We start from the raw sequence: 22,857 nt of genomic DNA, 5'->3' as shown, positions 1-22,857 counted from the left end.
AAGATGGCGACTGATTAATCGTAAATAAATATTAATCATTCGGAAGATGGTGTCGAAATCTTTGTACCGTTCCGGTATTAAACTTGACTTGAGTTACTATACTTGACTTCTCCCTCTTAATTAGCTATATGAGTTGCACCATAAAACATAACAAAGGTAAAACCTTAACAGAAGTTTAGATCACATCAAAGTGCAAAGGTCAACCATAAACAGCGTAATTATTTTATTTATAATCCTTAAAATAATAATCGAAATTATTACCCATTAAAATATTAATCGAATCATATTCCTCTTTAAAATAATAATCGATTTTTTTTATCATTTAATGTTTTATGTATATCTTATTTTGTTTGTATATGCTTCAACATATGTGGAATCTCAGTCTCTATAAAACTATCAGTGTTCCTCTACTATATTATGCATGTATTATACATATAAATTTTCCTCTTGAATCACTCTAATTAATAAAGAAAACCGCATCAAAATCTGTTGCGTAGTTTTAAAGACCCAAGCATACAGACAACGGAAAACGACTTTGTTTTAGACTATGATGTAGTGATATATACTTTGTAAACTATAAAATACTTTATTTATTTAATTATTTGTAAGCATGGATGTTAAGATATACTTATTGTTTTAAATCTCACATGTACTCGTATACCTAATACAACGTGGCTTTGTCGATGTGACAAACAATTTATTACAATAATTATGAAATAATTGTTGTAATCGCTGTCATAGTTATAACGGAGGTCGAAGGAGATTTTACGTAATAAGGAAATTATAATTTAATAATGTGTTGTTTGTAAATAAATTAACTAATATTCATATTTAATAACCAAGTGTGCAACCAGCGTGGTGACTATGGGCAAAACACATGAGTTCACGTTATTTTTGACGTAAACTTGTGGAGGCCTATGTCCAGCAGTGGACTGTATAGGCTGTAATGATGATGATGATGATGAATAACCAAGTCATACCGAACCGGTATCGTTCGATGATACCCTTCTTGAAGTTGTTTAGGATTGCGTCGTAGGCTATACCTGTGGCCATCCCATTCAACTAGGTCGAAATAACTTCGTCTCCGGCTGGGCGTTTGGCAGGCTTCGTCGAATCTTTGCTTCGAAAGTTCCGCAATGCTTGAAGACAAGAGTCTTCGAGCAATGCGTCCTGCCTGCTTTAACATACGGTGCTAAAACGTGGACACTGACAAAGGGACTGGTCCACAAGTATAAAGTCGCACAACGTGCAATGGAACGGGCTGTGGTTTGGGTCTCTCTCAAAGACAGGATTAGAAATGAGACAACCATCGATCTACGTAAGATTGCTGGTGGAGGCTGAATGAGGAATAAGGGAAACCGGGATGTTTGGCGCGAACTTGGGAAAGCCTATGACCAGCAGTGGACAACGATAGGCTGAACTGACAGACTGAGTTAGGGGGCGTCCATAAATTACGTGAGGTGTTTTTTTAAATTTTCTGTCCCTCCCTCCCCCCTGGTGAGATGTCGTGAGATTTTATTCAACCCCATCCCCCAATCCCACGTGAGATTTTTCAAAATGTGGGTTTACGTAACCGCGTTGGATTGTTATTGAAATTATTTTCTTTCGAACGAATTAGTGAATGATCTTAATCGTATTACGATTACGCTTAAGATTAAATCTTAAGCATGTACAATCTGGATTAAATGGACCAAAATAGTATAATTTTTTTTGTTTTAATCAGAAAAAATATGGCGTAATATTTTCCTCTCTCCAACGTAAAATTAGATGAGATTTGAATCGACCCCCAACCCCGGTTTAAACATCTCACGTATTTTATGAACGCCCCCTTACTGAAATTATTATTTATAAAATAAATAATTTATTAAATTTGTTACATTTTAGATCATCGCATTGTTAGATCTCGATCAAGTATAAATGGGACCACATGACCAGAAACAGCTTTTGACTAAAAAAAAGAATCATCAAAATTGGTACATGCAGTAGAATTTACGAGATAGCACTCATAAAAATACAATCTTGTGGTACATTCTTAATGCGTACTGCCAAAAAATAGAACTCTCTACCACAGTCTGTGTTTCCGGAAAACTTATAACCTGAGGATCTTTAAGTCGCGAGTGAAAAGGTTACTTCTAGGTAAGTGTGCTCCATTCTGGACCGTATTTTTAACTGACTTCAAAAAAAGGAGGAGGTTACTCAACTCGACCGTATATGTTTTTTTTTTAAATGTATGTTCGAGGATAACTCCGTCGTTTATGAACCGATTTTGATAATTCAGTTTAGTACCATGATAAGGAAACCAGTATCTGATGATGGAATCCCAGAGAAATCGAGGGAAACTCGAAAATCCGCATAACTTTTTACTGGGTGTACCGATTTTGATGATTTTTAATTTAATCGAAAACCGATGTTTATCATGTGGTCGCATTTAAATTACATCGAGATCTGATTACAACTTTTGAAGTAATCTTTGATAACGCGTATTTACTTGACTTTTTTTTTTGTCTACCTACGTTGTATTACTTGTCGATATAGTTGAAGACGGTTTTTCTTCTTTTGACTGCAAACACAATTATTACAATTTATTCTAATCTTTCTCGTGGACTGGAGATTTGTTGATTGTGTTTTGTGGGCCCAAAAATATTATTGACATCCTATTGGGTTGTTGAGTCTCGATTGTTTTATATTTTACCTATTGGAAATCGTTTCCACGGCTTTCTCCACTAACAGAACCTTTTGATTACTACACCAGAAAGGTACAATTACTAGAAAATAATACCCATTTATTATAAATATTTTCATACACGTGTAACTATGAAAAAGCTAATATTATACATAATTGTGTGTAATTGTCTTCCTGCCTGTTTTAACCTTCTCGGTCAAGTACTGGTACTGTACCTAAAGAGACTTTAAATGTCAGTTTCTAAGCAAACATATCGCGGTTGATTTTCCCCGCTAAGGTAGCAAGCAAGGGTACGGTCTGATGGTTACCGTAGTCTTTGGATGCTTGCAACACCAGAACTGTCGCAAGTGCGTTACCGACCCTTCCGCCGACACTCCCCAGGAACTCTAGCTTACTAACACCTTACTCACCACAGGAACGCAACGCCACTTGAAAGTTGAAGCTGTGGTCGTCTGTTGAAGTACTTCCCAAGACGGGTTGTACGAGATTTTGATCAGGATATTGCCTGCTGTTAACTATAATAAAAATAAAAATAATAGAATTTATACTAATAAGTTGATCATGTGACATAGAAGAAATATAGATGAAAAATACTTTATTTTGCATATTACAAGCTAAGATAGATGGGTATCTTTAAAAATAAAACTTACAAAATAATATCATGCACAAAGGTGGTCTTATCGCTAGGTAAAGCGATTTCTTCCAGACAAACTTGCATAAACATATTGAAATAAATAAGAAATAAATTCCTTATTTACAACGTGGGTACCAAAGCTCAAATATAATAGTCAAACGTCATTTCTAAGTCCAAAATATTTATATACGATATTTGTAATTTTCCGTGGGATTCATAAATACAATTGATAATTAAATTACGAGTACTTTTTGAGTTATTCCTAGTAATATATTTAATTGTATAATCTTATTAATCTTATATTTTTTTTTTTTTCGTTTGCGAGTAATCATAATTATACCCTAAATATTATTTGTAATAGATTTTTAAGTTTGGCGAAGTAAAAAAAGACTGTTAAATTTTGAATTAAATTATATATTACACTAGATGACCCGGTAACTTCGTATAACCTGATATGAACAAAACACTTTCTGAACGCACCGATAAATATTTGACAACCAAGTGATAATTTTTTGACAAAAGGCATCAAATATTTCCCTGAACTTCCAACAAATGTATATATATATTATGTAACAAATTATTGGTTTCGGGGCTTTCCTATTAGCATATATTACAAGCGCAAATTAAGTATTTAACCCAGCGTTTATTATATACTTGCAAATGTCGCGGTTCTTATGTAATTGTTTACTTGATCTATTTCTATATATGTAATGGATATAAAGAGTTTTTTTTGCCCCGCTGTGGCCCGCGGTTTAAAAAAAGTACTAAAATTTTATTTAATCTATAGCCTTCGTCGGTGAACGGACTATCCAACACCCCTTATAAACACCGTACCGTACAAGGTATATATAAGCATGCCGCTTAAAACAGAACTCAGAACGATATGATGATGATGACGATATATCCATATGAAAGATAAAAGATAAAATGCGTTTTAATAACGAGAAAGTAAGGGCGGAAAAGTGAAGTCTACTTGAAGATAGTAATTTTTGATATTGATTTTGATCAATCGATTAAGAGTTGCCTACCGTATCTACAGACGACCGTGGGTGTATGTTAAACAAACATAATTAGGTCTGTAATTGGAAGTTTTTTCTTCACGGATAGGTTAGCTAGAGTCGCTAATTTTGGTAGCACACTTGGAGTCAGGGGCTATAAATGATCCCATCGGTGTTGTAACGTACTATACATATTTGTATAAAACCATCAATGTGTCTTTAATACTTTAGTTTATTTATTATTAAAATTACCTAATACCCACACAAGTTTCATTGCTCACAAACTATAGAAGTTTCCAGTAAAATATGAAACAAATTTTTTTTATTGGAATGTTTATCATTAATATATGCTTAGGTATATAATTTAACCAACTAATTTATGAACACGATAAAAAATAAAATAATAATATGCCTCCAAACAACATTATAACATTAAAATTATACTTAATTAAAAATATTTTTTATTGTCATTGTTAATTAATGTAACAAAAAAATAAAATAATAACTGTATGATTATTTAAGAAATAACATTTTAAACCATACCATTATTTATGCTAGGCACAATGAATTAATAAAATTATAAGTTAGATATAAGATAATATTGCTACTGAAACTATATTAAATAAATAAATAAATATGAATTTTAAAAAGCACCTAGGTATATAAATATATTTCATCAATCAAAATAACTAAATCAATATAAATTTACCCTAATAGGCTTCAAAAGCACTTTCGAATCGTCATTTGAAAAAAAAAAAAAATTCCAAGTGATTATTATTCTTCTTTTAATTTTTTTAAAATGAAGCTATCACCGATTCGGAATATAGATTCTGCAGAGAAGAACCGGGAAGTAACTATGCAGTTTTTTAAAAAGAATATATTACGTGTGGTTTAGTACAAAATTAGACATATCTTGCATGAAATACAGCGTCACTAAGTCCACACACCTTTATCAACTGTGTAATCCTGCACCGAATAATACGCTTTATTTGCTAATTTCTTTTTAATAAACTCTTTTATGTTGAGACAAATCCAATATTGTTTGTGGATTTTATTATACATGCGAATACCATAACCCAGAAAGGTGACGTTTAGATACTTTGCGCAGTCGGAAACTTGGGAGTTACAATTTTGTTATTCCTTCTCGTGTTTATACTGTGATTATTACTATTTATATTTATGTCAAAAAAAATTAATATTCTTGTGAATATACATAATATTGTTATAAATATATTGTGACGAAATTGTTAATATGTCCACCTTAAAAAACATCCCGTAGGGGAGACTCGAGCTCCATGATCGGAAATGCCGCGGACAGCCATTTTTGCAAAATAAATGCAGTCTCAATATCTATAGCATTACCCCAAAGTAACAGACCGTACGCTTCAGCCTGTAACATTCCACTGCTGGGTATAGGCCTCTTATACCGTGTAGGAGAAGGAAAAGAGCTTAATCCACCACGCTGCTCCAATGCGGGTTTGCTCGCCACTTAAGTCGTACAAAAAACCACATTTAAATATAAGAATTGCAATGTATAAAGCTATAAAATATAAATTAATAAGTTATATATTGAACTCAACGTATCTTAATATATAGAATATTAGGTGAAGTATGACACCGTAGTGTTATACTGTCAGATAAACCAAAAGTGAGATAGTCGTTTTTTTTTTATATAAATATTATGTCCATATCTAAAGGCTCAAATAAATCGGCAGCAAAGGCGTGGTCTTCCTGAAGTTAGACCAAGTTCTGCAGAAGGTTTTGTGGCGAAACTTTCATACTCCTAAGTTGAGCTCCAGTCACGAGATGAAAAAGGCAGGAGATGGGAAATCGAGTATATTTTTGATCAATTTAAAATAAGAGGATGCTCTTAATATGATTTAATTTTTTAATGTGTTACCTCATAACTTTTCACTAGGTGTTCCAATTTTTATATCATCATCATTACAGCCTATACAGTCCACTGCTGCACATAGGCCTCCACAAGTTTACGCCAAAAATAACGTGAACTCATGTGTTTTGTCCATAGTCAACACGCTGGGCACGCGGGTTGGTGACCGCAGGGCTGGCTTTGTCGTACCGAAGATGCTGCTGCCCGTCTTCGGCCTGTGTATTTCAAAGCCAGTAGTTGGATGGTTATCCCGCCACCGGTCGGCTTTTTAAGTTCCAAGGTGGTAGCGGAACTGTGTTATCCCTTAGTCGCCTCTTACGACACCCACGGGAAGAGAGAGGGTGGCTATATTCTTTAGTACCATAGCCACACAGTACATCATATTATATCAATCAATTTTTATAATTCATTTTTAATCAAAATCTGGTGCTTGTTCTGTTGTCTCATTTTGATTTGATCGAGATATTACTAGTATTTTCCGAGCTATCCCTAATAATACGTATTTTACTTCTCATTTGATTCTTTATGGATTTCATTATACAGATATCCCTTAAATTAACATAATTTAATAAATTCGTTGACATGCACTAACTAACAAATTAAAAAAAAAAAAGATTTCAAGATTAGAAGCTAACAGAATTATACAGATACCTCTTAAATGAAGATAAATGAATGATTTGTGGACATGCACTAAGTATCTATCAAGTAAATCAAAAAGTAAAATTCCAAGCGAGCCAACAATTTTTTAATTAAATAATAATTACGGGTTATCACTTTTCTATTATAACGTTTTTTTCTGATATGTGGCGCTGATAACAGTTAATCGCGTTGCGGTCTAATATACCATTGAGATATGTTTAAAGAATGCATCAAACCAATTAAAATGTAAAAAAAACGACTTCAATTACATCGACAAGTACATCGTAGATAGTTGAAATGTCTGTTGTAAACACTAGCTCTAATCTAATATTCTAATCTTATTTTCGTGTCGCGATGCTTGATACCAAACTCTTCCGAAACAGCTGGATCGATTTTTATAAAATTTTGTGTGCATATCGGATAAATCTGAAAATACCCTAAATGACTGGTGACCCACTTCTAAATATATGTTTTTATTTTTTAAGCAATTTTTTTTCATTTTATTTTATTTATGATTTAACATTAAAAATATAATACGACCTTAAATTTTAACCCTTCTACCATCAACCCCTGAACCTCCTACTAGAAGTATTTTTACAGTCTACTTGAACAAGTAAAGTTTTAGTTTTGATATTGTTTTCATATTTTTCTCGAATTTATCGTCTGTTCAGACAAATTTTACCTTATTTGTCTTCAAACACCGTTGCTGCTCCACGACTGAGCAAATTAGTTTTGTCACTCACAAATTAATAATAACTGTGTAAAAAAAAAAAAACGAAAAAAAACCGGATTCAATTAATATCGACAAATAATACAACGTGGGTAGTTGAACAAATGTCACTTAATGCATTATTGGGGGTAACGCAAAAATAGTTGACAGATCTCTCTTAAATTTAAATTAAAAGTATATAAAAAAAGGAATAATTAAATCGATTCAGCTAGTAAAAATTTATGAAGTAACACACATTAAAAATACAGTCGAATTTAGAACCTCCTCCTTTTTTCAGTTCGGTTGCAATACGGTGTGAAACGAATTATAGCGCGGTCTACGAAATATGTAGCAGCTGGTTGACGGAGCTTACTGTTCATATTTATATATAGCAAAAGATAATTTTTTTAAAGAATAAACTGCGGTCTTTGGTGGAAGTTTCACTTGAAGTATAATTAATTCATTAATATGAATTTTTTTTTAAATAAAATGAGGACATCACACATCGAACCCAATAAATTAGACTTCAATCAGCTTAATCAGCATTTCTTAACTTCTGATTCTATTGATGGACCGACCAAATTAAATATACTTTCACAAATTTCAGCTACATCCACTCCAACTCATCATTTACTTTCAGTCAGTTCACTGTACGTGATGTTAAGAGGAATATTTTGGAAATTAGCTCTAATTCTGTTGGCGCTGACAGCATAAGCCGTAAAATGATCATGCCGATTATTGATGTTGTAGCTCCTATTATTACATCAATCTTTAACTTTTCTATCCAATACTGCACCTTTCCATCTGTGTGGAAAGATGCTCAAATTATCCCTCTACCAAAAAAGCTGAATCCCTCTAATTATTCTGACTATCGTCCTATAGCTATTCTTCCATTCCTTTCAAAAGTACTTGAGCGACTTATTTACAAACAAATGACTCCTTTTTTTCTTCAACACAACCTCTTGAATCCTATGCAATCTGGTTTTCGGCATGGTCATAGTACGACTACTGCTTTAGTTAAAATAACAGATGACATCAGATTAGGTATGGACAATCAACTCGTCACAGTATTAATTTTACTTGATTTCAGTAATGCTTTTAATGCTGTTGATTTTGATTTACTACTAGCCACACTTAATTCTCTTAACATATCTCCTGAAGTGATTGACTGGTTTCATAGTTACTTGCACAATCGTCGCCAACGCATACACATTGATGGTCATTCTTCCAACTGGTGTATGAGTAAAGCTGGCGTGCCGCAAGGTGGCGTGTTGTCCCCTCTATTATTTCCGATTTTTATTTCATCTGTCACTAATCACATCTCTTCTCTCTGTCATTTGTACGCAGATGATCTTCAAATCTACTCACACTGTCATCTCCGTGAAATCTCGCAATGTATAAATTTGTTGAATAAAGATCTTACATCTATTCAACGATGGAGTAAGTTTTATGGTTTAAGGGTTAATCCTACAAAAACTCAGGTTATTGTCGTCGGCAGTCAGAAGTTGATTGCCCGTATCAACTGGACGCAATTACCGCCATTAATAATTGATGGGGAAATTTGGGAGTTACTTTTGATAAATATCTTTCTTGGATTTCTCATGTTAATGAAGTAGGAAATTGTTTGCCTCGATGAAATTGTTAAAAAGGCTACGTAACTTTCTCCCTATTTCCACTAAAATAAAGATAGCGCAATCTCTTCTACTTCCCATTCTTGATTACGCCGATACGTGCTTTGTTAATCTAAATGAGAAACAAGTAAAAAAACTTGAGCGGCTACAAAACCTCTGTATCCTCTGTATTATTATTGTTTCTGAATTTCGAAAAAAACTCAAGTGGCTTCCTATACGACTTCGCAGGAATACTCACATATTGACCCTGCTATACTATCCTCTTCAATCCTTCTGCTCCCCACTATTTAAAAAATCGATTTGAGTTTCTCCGTAATTCTCACAACCGGCCTCTCCGTTCGAAAGAAAGTCGGATATTGAAGATCCCTCCACATTCTACATCCTTTTATTCTAAATCTTTTACTGTGGAAGCTTGTCGTCTTTGGAACTCATTACCATATTGTCTATAAAGAATGCTCAAACATTAGAGACATTTAAAAAACTCACAAAAGAAATGTATTTATCGTCTTAATGTATGTAAAGCAATTTTATTTCAAGTACTTTATGCTATGATGTTTTGTCTTTCATTTAAAATTTATCAAGTTTTTTTTATTATTATTATTGATATATATGTACTTGTGTATGTATGTATATGTGTATGTATATGTATATGTCTGAATGTATGTATATGTAAGTAAATGTATTTGGTGTACATGTACGTTTGTGACTATAACATGTTCATATGTATGTTACATAACATTTTTGCGCCCCATCCCACACTTCTTATTTAGTCCTCTGCCCAAAGGTTGCCTGGAAGAGATCGCTGTATTAGCGATAAGGCCGCCTGTTGCAACTGATGCAAATTCTATTTTTATATATCATTTGTTATGCTGTTCAAAACGTTGCATTAGTGTGCGAAAGTGTAAATAAATAAATGAGGACTTAAAAGTGCTTTCGAAGACGACTTGAGTCAAGTCATTTTTGATTCAATGATTTTTGATTATTAAGAAGTCAAATAGTGCTTTGCACTTTAGCAGACCATGCCGTAATACGAAAGTTCCGCTGACGGAGGAATGCAGGGCACAATTTAATTCGGATTAGTCAAAAACACTCATGAAATATCTATGAAATTTAAATGAGTTCACGCGGAAAGCACCAGTTTTCGATGTAAAAAAAGAATCATCAAAATCGGTAAACCCAGTCAAATGTTATAAGGTAACACATATATAAAGTGCAGGCAGCTTGCGCCTGTAATTGAGGATACACTTGGCCGAATAACTGAGCTTGCCTCTTAAAATTATATTTGTCTATTTCTTGTTGGCGCAACAAATAAATAAATAAAAAGAAAATGCAGTCGAATTGAGAAATTCCGCCTTTTTTATGTCAGTTAAAAATAATAAAAAGCTACAAAATGAAAAAAAGTTTTAATGTCACATTAGTTTACTAAGCCGCCACACAAGATAGAAGAAAGCGGAAAAAGTTACCATTATTAAATTTACACCATATTATTTATTTATATATAATTAGGTCATAACTTAAAACTAATATATTTTATAAAAATAAAATAAAATTTAATTTTTAAGTAAACTTTTTGATTGAATTGTATTTTAAGTAACATGAATATAATAATTTGGTATTTGTATTTGAACATCTAACGAAGACCGGAAAGTAATACAGATACTAACATACAGATTATATAATATAAAAAATATATATATAAGTGAAATATGCAAACTCTTTTCTAAAATAAGAATAAAAATAACCGAAAAGCCATATTATTTATTATTACAACGCGCAAACCGCTTTATAACTAAAAGTCTGAATCGTGCAATTGCCGTTTCATGCAGTTGGCCATTTCTGGCCGAATAGTGGTAACGTGTCGCGCGATGCGTGAATAAAGAAAAAAAAAACAACCCTTTCGCGCGTTTTTTTTGACAAGTGAATTTTTTTAAAAAGTGGCGTTTTGAAATGTGACAGTGATCTAAAGTGGGATATTTGTTTTGTTATCTACGTTCTTCGATTAGATTTTTTTAGGTAAGTGATTTTTTTTTTAATTTTAATTTTATATAGATTATAAATATATTTTTTTGTAAAATATTAATCATAAAAAATTACGTACGGTAACTATAGAAAAATATATAATATATAACATATTAGAGTTAATTTAAACTTTCATTGTAAATTAATTAAAATTTATTTATATAAAATTTTAAATTAACGTGATTATTTTTATTACTAAAATTATTCAAAAACGGGATATTAACAATTTTTTTCATTTCATTTTGCGGAGCTCGATTTTTCAACATTATCTAGAAATATCTTGTTCACGAGTCTCGTGATTTATTTAATTCATGAAGAGTAACAGAAATTTAATTTAAATTAATAAAAGACAAAATTAAATAAATTTTTTTTCAAACAGATTGTAATCGTCGATTTATTTGTAAAAATAAATGAGATTTTTATTATATTATATACACAATTGTATTATGTCATTCTCGGTTGGCTTTCACTGGCCAGTGGGGATACTGTATGTAGGGCAGTAGGACAGACGAAAGTGATCTCGAGATACGGAGGCTGCGGGCTAGCATTTTGTAAATGTCATATTTGATATCTTACAATTTTTTTGGCAGAATAAATTTAGACATTTGCTGGTTTTCTGACGATTTTTAATTTAAAAAAAAATATATAAATGGATGCAATTAAAAAATATATCAGTAAAACTTTTATAATAATATTGAAAATGAATTTTATTTAGAAATTACTAATAATTATTATGTAATAAATTATTTTATTAAAAAAAAATATTACATAATAATATTAATAATAAATTATTTTATATTAGAATTAATATATATAGAAAAATTATTTACTGTAGTAAATAATTAAATTTTAATTATTGACTTTTTATATTATTAATATCTTGTTTTTAATCACAACTAAATTCCAATCATTTTTAAAACTAAAAAAACCTTAAAGATATTTATATAAATGATGATTTGTTATCTGTTAATAAATTAATGGAAGTTAGAAGAAGATTTATGCTCATTTTCTGCTTCATGTATATAAAAGATGATCGGCGTGGCTTCCTTAAAACTGTAACTTCTCAAGACTCAATTTACAATGTAAAAAATAAAAGAAGAACAAGCGAGAAAACAAAGATACTTGTCGACATTATGATATTAGTTTACATTTTAAAAATAAATTTAAAAAAAAAATGTTAATATTTCAATTGCGTTTTCAATTTTTGTTTTTTATTTATTTTAAAGAAATAATTTTTGTCATGTTTTGTATACATTTATATATCAATGATTTTATTAAAACTTAATTATTGTATAATATAATATATAACATTATGGTAAATACAAAGAAATATTTATTATGCACGTAATATATGGCAGACGTTTATATAAGTCTGCTTAAATAATAACAAAGTTCTCGTGTCACAATGTTAGTTAAAATATTCCTCCGAAACGGCGGGACAGATTTTTATGAAATTTTGTGTGTATATCGGGTAGGTCTGAGAATCGGCTGACATCTATTTTTCATACCTCTAAGTTATTAGGTAGATAGTAATAACAACATATTTGGCAAAACAATGTTTGCGGGGTCAGCTAGTCCTATATAAGAATATAAATGCATATAAAGCTGTGAACTGCTGTACATTCGAGATATTTAGGGAAAAAATAGTCTTTATGAGAGTTATGTATAGAAGTCAAAATATATATTTTTTGTGATTGATTAATTTAGCATGTACCTATATTTCTACTACTGGGTATATACTTCTTTCTCCATATAGGATAGGTGAGAGTTTAAATTATTTGCTGTTAAATTTTTGTCTATCTGTCCGTATGTTTGATTCAAAATAGCTTAAAATCGAATGCACGAAATTAGATGCGGTTTTCATATTTGTAATATAGCTTAAAAACTGGCGTAGGCTTTATGTTGCTACACCGTCTAGAAGTGTAGTTGTTATTCTATAAGCAATTGTAGTAAAATCGTATTGAAGTCTTTTTGTTCACGTACTAACCAAATTTTAAATTTTCTCATACTTTGTAATAGATTTTTAAGATAGCAAACGAAACCGACTTCAAATTACATCGACCAGTAATAAAACGTGGGTAGACGGAAATATAGTCAAGTAAATACGCGTTATCGAAGATTTCTCAAAAAGCAGTCATCATATTAACTCAATTAAATTTAAATTGGACGACAAGACGAGCTTCGGATTCAGCCTGTAACATCCCACTGTTGGGCATAGGCTTCTTTGTCCTTGTAGGAAAAGAATTGGAAATTAATCCACCACACTCCTCCACTGCGGATTGGCAGATATGTCCCTAATATGAGTAACGATCGCTATCAGGTATTTATGATAACAACCGGGACCGACGGCTTAACGTTTTCTCCGAGGCACGGTGGGGAGACTCACAAAGGCATACATCCAAACCGGAAAGAAATATTTGTACAAATATAAATATCCGTCGCGAGCAGGAATCGAACTCGCAAACATTAGCATCAGCAGACAAGCCTCAGCTTTCGATGAAAATAACAACACTAAACCCAGTAAAATGTTATGAGATAACACACATTAAAATACAATCATTACAGCCTATACAGTCCACTGCTGGACATAGGCCTCCACAAGTTTACGCCAAAAATAACGTGAACTCATGTGTTTTGCCCATAGTCACCACGCTGGGCAGGCGGGTTGGTGACCGCAGTACTGGCTTTGTCGCACCGAAGACGCTGCTGCCCGTCTTCGGCCAGTGTATTTCAAAGCCAGCAGTTCGATGGTTATCCCGCCACCGATCGGCTTCTTAAGTTCCAAGGTGGTTGTGGAACATTGTTATCCCTTAGTCGCCTCTTACGACACCCACGGGAAGAGAGGGGGTGGCTAAATTCTTTAGTGCCGTAGCCACACAGAGTTAAAATACAAAGGTCAAAGTTATTTGAAACTGCTTAAAAATTACCCAGAAAGACGAAGATAGAACAACGCCTTAGGGTCAGCTAGTATTGAATACATTAATCTAAGCGTTTGCTGTATATGTTTAAAATATTATGTACTTCTTAGTATACGAGTATATGTGTTAATCGCAAGCGATTTGCTTATGTAAGTGACTGTCAAGTTTTTTTTTTTTGTATTTATAGTAGTATTAAAACCTCCATCGAAATGTGTTTTAAAATTTTAAATATCTTTTCTGTGTATTTTATTATTATTTAATAAGGGTGTATGTAGTTCTAGAAAATTACAGATTGCGATGTATTTTGAAATTATTTTGCTAATATGATATTATTAATATCGTCGTTTCGTTCGTATGTTAAAATGTGTGTGTTGAGTATAATTCAATATCGTTTTCTGAATTAGAAAATTACAACCACGCGCTAAATACAATGACATTTTCTATATGATGGTCTGTTAAACATTATATTAAGGGATTTTCAAGAATAATTGTAAAAAGTCGAATTTCTCGAAGATTTTTCTGAGCAGATAGATTCTGCCTATAATGGTCTAAAATTAATGATGATCTATAATTAATTTATTAAAGGATATTATATACTTTGTAAAATGACAACTCAATTGTGCTTTTAAATCCGAATTGAAAAAGAAATTGCGTCAATGTTTTTTTAATCTTAAAGAAAGTATACATTTTTAAATAGGAGGTAATGAAAAAAATATATATTTGAAGTACCTCGTTTTCCTGCCCGTAATCGGTCAAACGTGTAAGAATTATCCGTAGAATTCATTTGTTTTCTAATTTTTGATTCAAGGTAAGATAGTGTCGGTGCATTTATAAACAATTTAGTAATTACGAATTTATAATTATTAGCATTTAAATTCGTTAAATTACTGCACTAATGTCGATTATTTTGAATATAGTTGTTCATGGAGACTTTTCGATAAATTGAGCTTCGACAGAGCCGGGTTAAGATGGCGCTGTACAGACGTTTGTCTGTAGATTCTGATAGATGGCGTTTGAGATCGTATATTTAATTAAGAATCTAAAAGACGATATTTTATTATTATTTTTTATCTTCTTCAAAAAGGGAGGATGTTCTTAATTCAACTTTTTCTTCTTATGTGTGCTATTTATCTCATAACTTTTTACTGGGTGTACCGACTTTGATGATTCGTTTTTAATTGAAAGTTGGTACTTGTCAGGTCCCATTTAATTTTTTTGTATTATCTCTAATAATGCGGTTATCGGCTACCTACGTTGTATAGCTTGTCGATGTAAACTGAAGTTGTTTTTTTTTTTGCGAGCAAAGTGTTTCATTATAATAACATAGGCTGTATTTAACGGCAGAGAACGAAAGAGTTAAAATCGTGTAATCCACACGCACTAAGCCGCGACGGCGTAATAAATATAACACCAAGAATCGAGCAGTAATTTAGCGGGGTAAGCACTGATAACTGCACCAATGGGCCAGTCGCGTCATACCAATGTCTTACTCAATACTCATTTCGAAAATAACAAAATTAAAAAACAAAATCCATTAGTTTGTTAAACGAAAACAAAACAAATGTGTTGCGGCATTCACTCAACTATTTGTTCTTTTTTTATTTATTTACATATAATAAATGTAACAAGGCCGATATCATAATTGACATTGTCGACATTGAGATTTAAATTCATTTAGTTTTTAAAATATATACCTATGCTAATTTTTATTAACTTATGAGATACAAATTTCTGATTTTTATAATATTTTGTCTAGCTTGTCTAGACTAGGTTTAGGAACAGACGACCATGTGTGTATGTTGTATTTACTTATATTTTATGTAAGTATGCTTTGCGATTTCATTTCCATGATTATAATATGTCTTGCAGTCCGTTTCTGTGGAGTAGAGTGCTACAGATACATATTTGTTATGCAAAAATATCTATATGTGATATTTGTGATCTTGGTGGGATGTTTTAATCAGATACGCATACTAACAATTACGTTACTTAATAATTATGTATACTTTTTCGTTACTACTGTTACTCGAAAAGAGATCTGGTCACCTTACTCACAACATGAACATAACACTGCTTGAAAACAGTATTATTTCGCTATGATCTTCTTTAAGATCAAGGTTCTTTCCAATCGGGCTGCTCCATATTCTTAGCAGAGAATTTCCTACTGTGTACCTCAGTTAAATTATATTCGGATTACATATGGCTTTGTTGCTGGTTGACATTACATTCAGACGTGATATTTAATAAGATAATATAATAAATATGCTGTATGGTTACGGCATCATAGAATATAGCCACCCCCTCTCTTCCCGTGGCTGTCATAGAGAGGGATAACACAGTTCCACTACTACCTTGGAATTTAAAACGCCGACCGATGGCGAACCATCCAACTGCTGGCTTTGAAATACACAGGCCGAAGATGGGCAGCAGCGTCTTCGGTGCGACAAAGCCAGCCCTGCGGTCACCAACCCGCCTGCCCAGCGTGGTGACTATGGTCTATGTCAATTAGTGGACTGCGAAAGGCTGCTGTGATGATGATGTTATGTGATTAAATAAAAAGTGCAACGAATTTACCTTCTTTTTAATTGTATCATTATCATGTTAATTCCGGTTTCCGCTAGCGAAAGTAAATTTCATTTTTCTTACAATATTATTAATAATACCTGTTCTGTGATGTTGACTTTATTGATTCAGCGCTTTTTTTCGAATTTTATCTGCCACTTCAACGTTTACTTACGTCATATTAAATAATCTTTTCATAAACTGTAATATGCAAATGTCAATCAAAAATATCAATGGACGTAACGTAAAAAATTATCAAGTAAATGTGTATTATTAGAGATTCGCTTCAGTCTGTAATATCTCACTGCTGGGCAGAGGCTTTTTCCCCACGTAGGAGAAGGATCAGAGCTTAATCCACCACGCTGCTCCAATGTGGGTTGGCGGATTATGCGATTATTAGAGATTACTGAAAAAGTACTCGTCAGATCTTAATCAAAAGAATCTCAAATCTAAACAATAATAAAAGTCTATTTTTGTACTTTATTTAATAGTGTTTGCTCGCAAACGAATAAAAAAACGGACATCAGTTTAGACCAGCAGGGCACAGCAGGAATTTCCTGCTCAAAATAACTGAGGTAGGGCACAGCAGGAATTTCCTGCTCAAAATATGGGGCAGCCCGACTGGGGTAGTACCTCGACCTTACAGAAAATCACAGCTAATACGGTTTCCAAGCAGTATTGTGTTCCTGTTGGTGAGTAAGGTGACCAGAGCTCCTGGGGGGGATTGGGGATTGGTTCGGCAACGCGCTTGCGATGCTTCTGGTGTTGCAGGTGTCTATAAGCTACGGTAATCGCTTACCATTAGGTGCGTCGTACGCTTGTTTGTCGACCTAGTGGTATAAAAAAAAGACCGTCAAGTAAAACAATGAAGGTAGTTGAAAAAATACTCAATTAAATATGCGCCATTAGGTATAAAAAATATTCGTTAAATATCAATCAAATTTGACGATACATCAAAATCGGCACATCCCAGTAAAAAGCTATGAAGTAACACACATAAAAATAAAAGAAAATGCAGTCTAGGCCGTACTCGTAGTGAGGCAAGATGATTCGCCCCAACCTGCCTCGAAGCTAATAATAAATAGTTTAGATTTTTATAAAGAAATTTTGATACATTTATTCAAAACCTACGCAAGCTGTTGTATAAGTAAAATAAACAGGATTTTTAATTTACTACTACTTATCGAGTTTTGAAATGTATCGCCCCACCTTTTTAAAGGTTTGGGTACGCCCATGAGTCAACTGAGAACCTCTTTCTTTTTTCAGTGTATCAATATACTAAATATTTGTATTACAATATTTAACAAAGTAAAGTAAGACACATTTAAATATTAAACTAATTATACGGAACACTCGTTGTGCAAGAACAATTCGACGCTTGACTCGTTTTAAATCGTGTTACGTAATGCGAATTTATATAGGAGTAAATAAACGATTTATTTTTTTATTTTTATGTAAAAAGGCAGCCGTAGGTTCGATGCCCGTTCAGAGCAATGTATATATATTTCCAAAAATATTTGTTCCTGATATTTTATCTCGGAACAGATTTGATTAATTGAAGTAAAACCTTTTTTCGCACGCTTGACTTGGGAAATAAGCTGGTGAATGCATGACGAGAGCATTACGAAAAGTGTGATCGGGCGAGACGAACGGAAGTTGAGTGGGAGATATAAGTTAGTCAAAAAGAGAGAGAGAGTTACGTTTCGTATATTACAGTGGGCACTAAAGAATTTTTCCTTTAGTCGTGTGGTCTAAAGCACGCTCGTTTTTTTTTTTACTGTGACAAAATGAAATGATATTTTATTTGAATGAAGGTAGAAATTCCAAAAGTCATATTATAGCTGCAATAGTTTGGACTCGGTGATAAAATGAATTAAATAATTCTGTCAGTAAGTTTGTCAGTCAGTCAGTAAGTCAGTTAGTAACTCATTCTTGTCCTGTTTATAAGTCAGCCAGTAAGTTTGTAAATCAGTTAGTGAGTTACAACATATAGTTTAATAAGTACATATAATAACCAGAAATTTGAAATGCCGGTTCCGTCTCATAAAATATAGTAATAAACTGTATAATCGATATAGTTATTATATAATCATTAATGTCTGTTGAATCGTTAAGCCGTTACTTTTTTATATAAATAAGGTCAAGTTCGAGACAAGTTTTATATAATAACATTAAATTTTATTACATTTTACGTTCTTAGGAATTTCTATTGAAAAATATAATCAAAAAACAATATGATTTATGATTGAATTGAATTGGCCATACAGGTGTTTGCCGTGTTCTGGGTATTTGTGCAGTCCTTGTGGGTCTCTCCATCGTGCCTCGGAGAGCACGTTAAGCCGTCGGTCGCGGTTGTTATCATGTACACCTGATAGCGATCGTTACTCATAGTAGAGAATATATTCGCCGACCCGCATCGGAGTAGCGTGGTGGATTAAGCTTTGATCCTTCTTCTACATGGGGAAAGAGGCCTATGCCTACTAGTGGGATATTACAAGCTGAAGCGACGAATATAGACTCGGGAATCGAAACAACAACCTCGGAGCAGAAATCACTCACTACAAATTGCGCCAACGACCATAGATGTAGCTTTCGCACATGAGTTCTCACTCAGATTGGCTGGAAGAGATTTCTCCTAGAGATAAGTCCACCGTTGATAATTAAAATTGCATATGAGTCAAAGTATCATATTTTTAAGTGCAACAAAAAACCGTATATGTATACTTCATCATCGTAACATTAATTAGAGTCCATTAAACAGTTGAATGCTTTTGTCGGTATTGCACTCCAACTGCTGACACATACGATCTTGGACTGCCTACCCGGGCGTCCTGGATATCACCCGTAAATGGGTTTCCTTGCGATACTAAAAAAAAGGTGTACAATGAAGTGTAAGTAAATAAATAAACAATTATGTTACAAGCCGAACACTTGACACAGAGCTACGAACCGGTTTGTTACATGACTATTTTAGTCAAGCGCAACACGTTAAAATGGGCTTAGAATTAAAGAAAACACAATGAATGTAAACTCAAAATGAATCTGTGCTAAACTTTGAACTTACAACGTTTTGTCGATAGAATTTAAGAACCTAAATACCAACTTATGCACCTGCAAATAAACGAGGCCGTTGACCTGTGACGCAGGAATGAAATACGTTATTGTTTGGCAAGTGGGTAACTTATCATTAGACAATCGAATTATTGAAACTTACCGTCAAACTCACTTGCGTTGTAATTATATTAGTTGTATTTTGCATTTTTATCTGCATTTCGTTGTTAAACAAATAATTAATAGTTATGAGATATTTATCTAACATATAAAATTCTCGTGTCGCGGTGTTTCTAGTTACACTCCTCCGAAACGGCTTGACCGATTCTCATGAAATTTTGTGTGAATATTGGGTAGGTCTGAGAATCGAACAATATCTATTTTTCATCCCCCTAAATGTTAAGGGTAGTCCACCCCCAAAATTTTATTTTTTTAATTTTTATATAAATTATGTATTTTTTATTTTATTATGATTTGGCGTTGAAAAACACATACAACCCTAAATTTTCACCCTTCTACCACCAACCTATATATTTAAATAGCGTTTAGTGGCAAAACAACGTTTGCCGAGTCAGCTAGTATTAATATATTTGAAAAGTCAAGAATTAAGTTGTCTTAGAGAATCCCCTTTTTTTCAACCAAATTTGGAGTTAAAGTGAAATTAAAATAAGGGTTTTAGATTTTGTACTACCCTATATAGCCTGCGGTCCTTGTGGCCGTCGGTTCTGGTTGTTATCATGTACACCTGATAGCGATCGTTACTCATAGTAGGAAATATATCCACCAACCCGCATAGGAGTAGCGTGGTGGATTAAGCTCTGATCCTTCTCCTACATGGGGAAAGAGGTCTATGCCCGGCAACGGGATATTACAGGCTGAAGCATAGCCTATATAAATATAGACATAATTCTAATTTATATGTTTAAGAAGTTATATTGAACAAATACCTAATGAGACCCGTAGCGTAATATTAGAATTAGGTACAGGTGCTTATTTTTATATATTTAAATAATAAATAAATGAATAAATATTTACACCATACACACACGGTCGTCTGTTCCTAAAGTAAGCAACTTAATGCTTGTGTTATAGGTTACAGCCGACTGGTATATAGCTACATATTTTTTTTTTCGATAAACATACTTATAAATAATACATATATAAATATATAAATAAATATTTATATTACACCCAGACTCGGGGTGGGAATCGAGCCCACAATCCTCGGAACAGAAAGCAGGGTCACAACAAACTGCGCCAACGGGCTAGTCAAAGTCAGTATTTAGTTTGATTTTGTCTAAAAATGATGTCATTTTTATTTTGTTATCATTTTTATTTGTTTTAAATTATTATTACAACATAATAATTGTAATAAAATCTCATAATAGTCAAAATGGACAAATAATATCATCTCATAATAGTATAAATGAATTTAAAACAAAAACACATATAAAATAAATCTTGCATCTCTGTCTAATGTACTATAAGCATGAAAGAGTGAAAGAGGGGGAATACGTTGGACTTAACGTTAGTAAAAGTTAGAAACGATAGTTCATAAGCGTTGCAACACGCAAGTTGGTCGTATAACGCAACAACTAGTTATGTGGTCTGATTCTGAGGCGTACGAACCTAATTATGGTATTTCCGCTAACATCGAGACTGATAATTTTGTCCACATGTAAAAATTATGCACAAAAATTGTGTTTGCTCACAGAATATTAAAAAAAAAAATAGGACACTAATTTATATCGACAAGTAATACAACGTAGGTAGTTGAAAAAAATATTACGCATTATTAGAGATGGGTTAAAAAAACTCGTCAGAAATTAATCGAAACCACATAAGCACCAGCTTTCGATGAAAGAAACGTAAGAATAATCAAAATCGGTACACCCAGTAAAAAGTTATAAGGTTGCACATAAAAAAACAGTCGAATTGAGAACCTCCATTTTGTAAGTCTGATAAAAATTGCCAAATGCATGTATAGTTGTATATAATCGTGGAATTGCGTGTAACTTCTGACTGAATGAATCAATTTGGACACTTTTTCAAAAAAGAAGGAGGTTACTCGATTCGACCGTATATATGTATATATATATACGGTATATTATGTAGGTGTATGTTCGGGGATAACTTCGTCGTTTATGAATCGGTTTTGATAATTCTTTTTTTTTGTTGGAAAGGAGATATCCTAGGTATGGTACCACGATAAGGAAACCAGGATCTGATTATGGGATCCCAGAGAAATCGAGGGAAACCCTCGAAAATCCACCGGTGTACCGATTTTGATGATTTTTAATTTAATAGAAAGCCGATGTTTATTATGTGGTCATTTAAATTTCATCGAGATCTGATTACAACTTTTGAAGTAATCTTTGATAATGCGTGTTACTTGACTATTTTTTCGTCTACCTACGTTGTATTACTTGTCGATGTAACTGAAGTCGGTTTTTTTCGTTTGCCAGCAAACAATTATTTATGTTCATTATTGTTTGAGCAAGGTTTGTATAAAATAAAATTAAAAACAATCAACATAAGAACGGTTCAACTTGTATATTTATATATCTTATTAAACTTTTCAATCGTTAAACGTAACACTTTTGTTCATCCACTCAAGGTTAAATTTAGTTTTCAAATTACTAGCGGATGATTGAGGTAGGGTACAGCTATAAATGTCTTGATCAAAATTTGGAGAATCTTGTATACTGCATGTGTTTTATATGCAGGATGTATCAGTCAGTCAGTCAGTTCAGAATATTGCAGTCCACTGTTGGACATGGGCTGTCTTCAACGACACATCATTACAGCCTATACAGTCCACTGCTGGACATAGGCCTCCACAAGTTTACGCCAAAATAACGTGAACTTATGTGTTTTGCCCATAGTCACCACGCTGGGCAGGCGGGTTGGTGACCGCAGTACTGGCTTTGTCGCACCGAAGACGCTGCTGCCCGTCTTCGGCCTGTGTATTGCAAAGCCAGCAGTTGGATGGTTATCCCGCCATCGGTCGGCTTCTTAAGTTCCAAGGTGGTTGTGGAACCTTGTTATCCCTTAGTCGCCTCTTACGACACCCACGGGAAGAGAGGGGGTGGCTAAATTCTTTAGTGCCGTAGCCACACAGC

This window comes from Melitaea cinxia, chromosome 30 (genome assembly GCF_905220565.1).
Source record: "Melitaea cinxia chromosome 30, ilMelCinx1.1, whole genome shotgun sequence".
In the NCBI taxonomy this organism is placed as follows: Eukaryota; Metazoa; Arthropoda; class Insecta; order Lepidoptera; family Nymphalidae; genus Melitaea; species Melitaea cinxia.
This window is presented reverse-complemented; position numbering follows the sequence as displayed.